This window comes from Pteronotus mesoamericanus, unplaced genomic scaffold (genome assembly GCF_021234165.1).
Source record: "Pteronotus mesoamericanus isolate MK-2021 breed Mesoamerican mustached bat unplaced genomic scaffold, CSHL_Meso_final contig_40, whole genome shotgun sequence".
NCBI lineage: Eukaryota > Metazoa > Chordata > Mammalia > Chiroptera > Mormoopidae > Pteronotus > Pteronotus mesoamericanus.
In genome coordinates this window covers 4,944,252-4,951,745 of record NW_026555150.1, presented here as the reverse complement: position 1 = coordinate 4,951,745, position 7,494 = coordinate 4,944,252, and the positions used below count along the sequence as shown (strand labels likewise).

The 7,494-nt window shown below is 43.5% G+C and overlaps 1 pseudogene; it reads right to left on the bottom strand.

Moving 5' to 3' along the window:
• Positions 1-4,787: 4,787 nt before the first annotated feature.
• On the bottom strand, positions 4,788-6,560 carry LOC129073331 (upstream-binding protein 1-like; annotated as a pseudogene).
• Between the last annotated feature and the right edge of the window lie 934 nt (positions 6,561-7,494).

Sequence of the window (7,494 nt, the reverse complement as noted above, 5' to 3'; positions counted from 1 at the left end):
TAATTTCAAGTTTGATGAGCTTTTAATTATTTTTATGCCACTTCTAAAATCCTATGAGGAATTCAGAATAGCATACTGCATTAAATGACATTTATTGTTCCATAAATCTTGACACTCAAAAAGGAATGCTAAAAAGACAAGAAAAACTAAAATAATTAATTGAAGCTCACTCCTTTCCCAGTGGCTGGTACAGGAAGCATGTGGTCATAGAAAAGCAAAGGGAAAATGACAGAAGCAAAGGGAAAATGACAGGAACAAAGGTTCTCCTGCTTTACAGTCTATAAGAAGTACAGGTATTTTTGCACTGAAGATGAAAATATTTAGACACATTGCTTCTTTGTATCAGACAACCCCCTTTCTGAATAAAATAAAATGTCAAAGGTTTTATCCGCTAAAGTAGTTTATCTTCTGGGAGAGATTTTAAATTCAAAATGATGCATTCCTATTTCTGCCTGAACAAAGATAAGGATTAAATAATACATTCACAACCAAGACCTGGGTAAATGGACAAAGATGCTATAATTAAAATGGAATGGAATTAAAAACAAACTGGATGTGCTATACCACAAGCCTCAAAAATGCTTGCTGATGAATTTGGGGAAAAGGATTTGGGTGAAGGGAAGAGATAGTAGGGAAAATTGTAAAACAGTGGGTTTCCTTTGAAAAGTATAGTAGCAGACAAGCATTTGGTTTTGTGAATAATTTTCATAGAAAAATTATTATGTGGTATATAACAAGCCTCTAAGTAATCACCAGAATGCTTAAACAGGATTGTACTGAAGCTCAATATTGAGTAAAGCTCAATAAGGAATTTTCATGGTACAATTTAATGTTTGATTTATGATGTCTAGTGCTCCAAGAATAATTTCAATCTGTTGATAAAGACGACCCCTTAAAACCAAATCAGAAACTATACTTTTTCTACTGCTTAGGTCACCTATTTGTGATGTCTGAGGTAGAGCTTTAAAAATGTTTAATAAGGGATCCTGACCAGTGTGGCTCAGTTGGTTGAGCATCATCCGGAAAAGCAAAAGGTTGCCGGTTCAATAGCTGGTCGGGGCCCGTGCCTGGGTTGCAGGTTTCGTCCCCAGTTGGGGTGCACATGAGAGGCAACCGATCAATGTTTCTTTCTCACATCAATGTTTCTCTCCCTCTCTTTCTCCCTCCTTCCCCCTCTCTATAAATGAAAGAAAGGTAAAAAAGAAAGGGAAGGAAAGGAAGGAAGGAAGGAAGGAAGGAAGGAAGGAAGGAAGGAAGGAAGGAAGGAAGGAGGGAGGGAGGGAGGGAGGGAGGGAGGGAGGGAGGGAGGGAGGGAGGGAGGGAGGGGAGAGGAGGGAGGAAGGGAGGAAGGGAGAAAGGAAGGAAGGGGGAGGAAGGAAGAGAGGAAGGGAGCAAGGAAAGGAGGGAGGAAGGAGGAAAGGAGGGAGGAAGGAGGAAAGGAGGGAGGGAAAGAAGGAAGGAAAGGAGAGAGGGAGAGAGGGAATCTTTTTAAAAATGTTTAAGAAGGGGCGGTGCAGGACAGTTGAAGACAGAGGGGTGGAAGAAAAAAGCGAAAGAAAATCACATAAGTTTATAAGACAAAGGGGGAAAAAGGCAATGGGGCTTAAAAAATGAAAACCAGAGACAGGTACTTCCGGTTAAGATGGAAGTGTAGGTAAACAAGCTTCGCCTCCTCTCGTGCAACCACAAAAAGAATTGCAACTAAACCTCAAATACAAAGGACACCCAGAAAAATCAGAAAATAGAGCTGTATGGAAGTCCCACAACAAAGGATTTAAAGAAGCCACATTTGTCCAGATGGGCAGAAGGGGCAGAGACGTAGAGATGTGGAGACAGATGAAGAGGTGCAGAGACATGGTGTGGCACAGAGAAGCAGCAGTGGTGGAATGGGTGGTCCCACCTTCATGTGTGGTGGTTAAAAATTGGGAAGGATACCTTGGGAGTGAGCGATCCCAGCCACAGGTCAAAGAGCACAGCCCAGGGTTCCAGCACCTGGAAGATAAAGCCTCATTACTTCTGGCTATAAAAATCAGTGGGGGTGGGGGCAGCAGAAGAAACTGCCAGGTTTTCAGGAAACTCCACTTAAAGGACTCACATGGGCTTAGAACATACGGAAACCCAGCCCCTCTGAGATTCAGCTATACGGCAAAAGCTAGAAGGGCACCAGTTGCATATAGAAAAAAGTGAATTTACTGGAAACAGAGAGTGCCGGGCAAACCTCCGAGGCAGCAGCATTGTCCACTCTCCGAGCCCTCCCCCAAAACAGAACCACAAAGCAGTGAAGTGGGTTGCCCCACCCTGGTGATTATCTACACAATTTACAGGTGCCTTTTCTATAATAGGCAACACTACTAAGACAGGGAATCAAAGCACAGAAACAAATACAGGGTGGCTGCCAAATTGAGGAGACAAAGAAATACGGCCCAAATGAAAGAACAGAACAAAACTCCAGAAAAAGAAGTAAACGAAACAGAGATAACCAGCCTATCAGGTGCAGAGTTCAAAACACTGGTGATCAGGATGCTCAAAGAACTCATTGAGTATGGCAACAACATGAAAAAGACCCAGGAAGAGCCCTGGCTGGTGTGGCTCAGTGGATTGAGTGTCGGCCTGCAAACCCAACAGTCCCTGGTTCCCTTCCCAGTCAGGGCACACGCCTGTGTTGCAGGCCAGGTTCCCAGTTGGGGGCGCATGAGAAGCAACCACACATTTATGTTTCTCTCCCTCTTCCCCCCCTTCCCCTCTTTCTAAAAATAAACAAAAAGTCTTTTTTGAAAAAAAAAGATCCAGGAAGAGATGAAGGCTATACTAAGTGAAATAAAGAAAAATCTACAGGGAACCAACAGTGGAGGGGATGAAACCAGGACTCAAATCAATGATTTGGAACATAAAGAAGAAATAAGCATTCAACCAGTACAGCAAGAAGAAAAAGAATTTTTTTTAAAAAATGAGCATAGTATAAGGAGCCTTGGAGACATCTCCAAATGTACCAACACCCAAATCATAGAGGTGCCAGAAGGAGAACAGGAAGAGCAAGAAGTTGAAAACTTATTTGAAAAAATAAATTCCCTAATTTGGTGAAGGAAATAAATATACAAGTACAGGAAGAACACAGAGTCCCAAACAAGTTAGACCCAAAGAGTACCATGCCAAGATTAAAGATAAAGAGAGAATCTTAAAAGCAGCAGGAGAGCCCTGGCTGGTATGGCCCAGTGGATTGATCACCAGCCTGTGAACCAAAGAGTTGCTGGCTCATTTCCCAGTCAGGGCACATGCCTGGGTGCAGGCCAGGTCCCCAGTAGGGAGTATGTGAAAGGCAACCACACATTGATATTTCTCTCCTTCTCTTCCTTCCTCCCTTGCCCTCTGCCTAAAACTAAACAATTTTTTTTTTGAGAAAAGAAGACAGTTGCCTACAAAAGAGTTCCCATAAGACTGTCAGCTGATTTCTCAAAAGAAACCTTCCAGGCTAGAGGGGACTAGCTAGGAGTATTCAAAATGATAAAAAGCAAGGACCTACACCTAGATTACTCTGTCCAGCAAAGCTATCACTTAGAATGGAAGGGCAGATGAAGCGCTTCCCAGACAAAGTAAAGCTAAAGGGATTCATTATCACCAAGCTGTTATTATATGAAATGTTAAAGGGACTTATTAAAGAAAAAGAAGAGGATCAAAACTATGAATATTAAAATGGCAACAAGTTCACAACTATCAACAACTGAATTTTTTTTTTAAAAAAAGCAAACAGCTAGAACAGTAACAGAATCGTAGTTATAGAGATCATTTGGAGGGTTACCAGCTGGGAGCGGGAAGGGGGAGAATGGGGGAAAGGTGCACAGATTAAGAAGCATAAATGGTAGGTACAAAATAGACAGGGGGATGTTAGAACAGCATAGGAAATGGAGAAGCCAAAGAATTTATATGCATGACCCATGGACATGAACTAAATGGGGGGATAGCTGGAGGAAATGGGGGTACTACATGGGGGGGGAGCAAAGGGAGAAAAATTGGGACAACTCTAATAGTATAATCAATAAATTATATTTAAAAGAACAGAAACAAAACACTAAAAATGGAAGCAGCAACAAAGGTTTTCAATAAATCTGTGACAAAGCAAAAACAGAAAGTCTTTGTAGCTATTAGGAATTACACTGATCCTCTTACCAAGGTACTCTTTTTAATGCAGCTTGCTTCCTGCTGGGCTCTTCCCCAATCTGGCAATGATTACATGAGACGCACACTCATAGACATGATATTTTTCTGAGAAGGTGCCAAGCCTCTTACCTGTCCACAATCACTGTGTCGGCACATTGCATCTCTCTGCAGACAGATTCCATGCTGGCTCCATAACAGCTCTGTCCCCTAGCCCCTGGTCCGCAGACGACTCAGGCAATAAAGTCCAAACCGGAACAGAAAGGTAAATGCCCACAGGCCGTTTTTTACATTCAGTTCCAAACTGCATACAGTGTAAAAGGACAGCAAAGCTGGTTCTAGGAACTGTATCTGCTGACCTCTACCAGAGAAGCAGGCGGCCCCCTGCCTGCACCGCAACCCCCAGAAGGGGCATGCTGTGCCAATGTGCTCACTCTTACGAGGATGCTTGGCTATGGCAGTAAGGAGAGTCACCTCTCATATAGCTAATTAGAAAGTTCATCTTGTGTTTTCAATATGAAACACTTCATATAATAAAATCCAATCCCAGGACTTCTTAGGTTCAGTCTTCACACACTTCGAAGTGTGACTTCATTTGGTACTGAATATACTCATAGTTCAGACTACACGAGACATCACATCAAGATTATGTGGATACCACCACTATTTTCAACTTTTACTGGAGAGAGTAAAAAACAAATTTCATCTTGGAAGTTCTGAACCATTTGATCACTAACAATACTAATACCAGTGGGACCCTTTCTGTAAACCCGGTTAATTTGGTGGAAAGCAATATTAAACACCTATGCAAGTTTTCAAGCAACTTCTGAGGCAACCATTTCTTCCAGATAGATTGTATGATAAACGTAGAATGTTGCACCGCCATTCTCAGCTCAACTACATGCAGCCTACTGCTGCCCTCTGGGCAGTGAGCTGCCCTGCTTCTCCTGGCAGACACAGATGGTTAAGCAGGGCATAACCAACCTTGACTTCAGTGAATTATAGAGCTGAAATCCATTGGCTGCACTACATATTCGTACTAAATCTTCCTTTGTCAGTTTTAATAAGTTGGCATCTGAAAAATTGGAAAAAGTCTTGTGTAGGAAGAGAATCTGTTTTTGAGCAGCCACTGCTGTTTCCTGGGTCATGGCTGAAGTTGTTCACTAAAGACCTGTGAAACTCCATCTCCCTGATGATTTGAAGAAGAATTGCTGTCTGGGACACTGTAAGTGGCTCTGCTGTGGAGAGGTGAAAGTGGTCGCTCTGCAGGGGCTTTTATTCACATAGGCTGTGAGGATACGGGGCCACGGAGAATGCTCTGAGAGGCTTATGGTATCACAGGATTGCTGATAGTTTTCATTTTCGTGACCAGTTTTCCTCTCCATCTTCTCTTGCTCAATTTTTTTTCCAGTCTGTACTTTTAGGCCTAAAATTTTTGATTTGGGTAGCTAGCTGAGTGTAGATGATCTGTGTGTTCTCCATTTCATTCTGTTTAAAGGTGTCTACCTGGACCCTAAAAGGCACTCCCTTTTCACCCCCATGCTTCCGTGCAGTAAGTTCTGTGCTGATGCAGTGTAGCTGAATGAAAACAGATATGCATTTTGCAGGGTCCCGCAGAAATTCAACTGCATTTAACTGACCTGGATTTGCCCTTCTGTCAATTATTCCCACAGACATTGGAATATCTAAATGAAGAAAGAAGTCTGTGTCCTGGACAATTCTACTTCCAACCTTGAAGTTGCAGATACTCTAAATACTATAGCCGTCCATCATTAAATACAACTCTTATGATGCTCTTTACCAATTTTCTAGTCATCTCAGGCATATCTCCCATTTTCCGATTATTCAGCATTTGAATTTCATAAGGCTAACCTTGGTTCAGGTAAGTGAGCATTTTATCATGCAGTTTTACTGCTGGAGACATTGCAGTACAAGTTATGGAATGAAAGAGCAGGTTTTTAGATTCATCATCCAATGGAAGCTGGAATCTTTCTGCTTGAAAATGGACAATGCCATCCTGACGGTGTGGCTCAGTTGGTTAGGTGTCCTCTTGCAAAGCAAAAGGTTACAGGTTTGATTCCGTTCAGGGCACATACCTGTGTTGCAGACCAGGTCCCCAGTTGGGAGTGTGCTTGGGGCTGTGCAAGAATCAAACAAGATGTTTCTCTCTCACATGGTGTTTCTCTCCTTCTCTCTATTTCCCCTTCCACTCTCTCTAAAAATATATGAGTACAATCTTTTTTAAAGCAGACTAAAAAAAAGAAGAGAAACAAAATGGGCAATGCCAAGATATCACTCATGCTGTAGGCACCAGCGCCCACCTCCCGCCCAATGCCCGAGAGGCTGGGGTCAAAGTCATGCACCAGGCTGGACTCAATCGCATCGTCCATCTTGAGCTCCCAGGCCATCTTCCAGCCTCATCGCCTGGCACACAGCACTACTGCAAGCAGGACGAAGAGACCAGTCTCCGCTGAAGCATCCTGGGGCAGGTAGCAGGTGAAGCCTCCAGCAGCTCTGCGAGTGGTCACCAGCAGAGACCAGAGCAGCACCCTGAATGAGAGCGCCAGGGCCCGCAGACAGGGAAAAGCAAGAAGCTCCATTGGGAGCGGCAGGGCCACAGGCAGCTCCTTTCTCCCAGGCGCCAGCCCTGAAGCTCATGCAGCCACAACTGCTGCCAGACTCATCCCAGCCCCTGCTCTCCCCTCTCCAGGACTGCACTGGGGCAGGAGTTCAGCCTACTCCAACAACCACGCAGGGGCTGAGCCCACCTATCACCAGATCCCTGGCCTCAACCCCCAGACTTGGCCTGCCAACCCAGGCTCTACCACCCTGGCCAACCCCTCCAACCTACTCTGCAGGCACAGAGGATGGCTTCAGTACCAATATACAAAGAACTCATACAACTCCACACACACACAAAAAAATCTCATCAAAAAATGAACAGAGGACCTGAATAGACACTTCTCCAAAGAGGATATACAGATGGCCCATAGACATATGAAAAGATGCTCAACGTCACTAATCATCAGGGAAATACAACTTCAAATCGCAATGATATACCACTTCACGCCTGTCAGAGTGGCCATAATAAATAAATCAATAAACAAGTGTCAGTGAAGATGTGGAGGAAAGGGAAACTTCATGCCCTGTTAGTGGGAATGCAGACTGGTGCAAGCAATACAGAAAACAGTATGAAGGATCCTGAAAAATAAAAAATGAAACTACCGTATGACCCATCAATTTCACTTCTGGGTACATATCCAAAGAAATCCAAAACACTAATTTGAAGGAATATATGTACCCCTATGTTCATTGCAGGGTTATTTACAGTCACCAAGATAT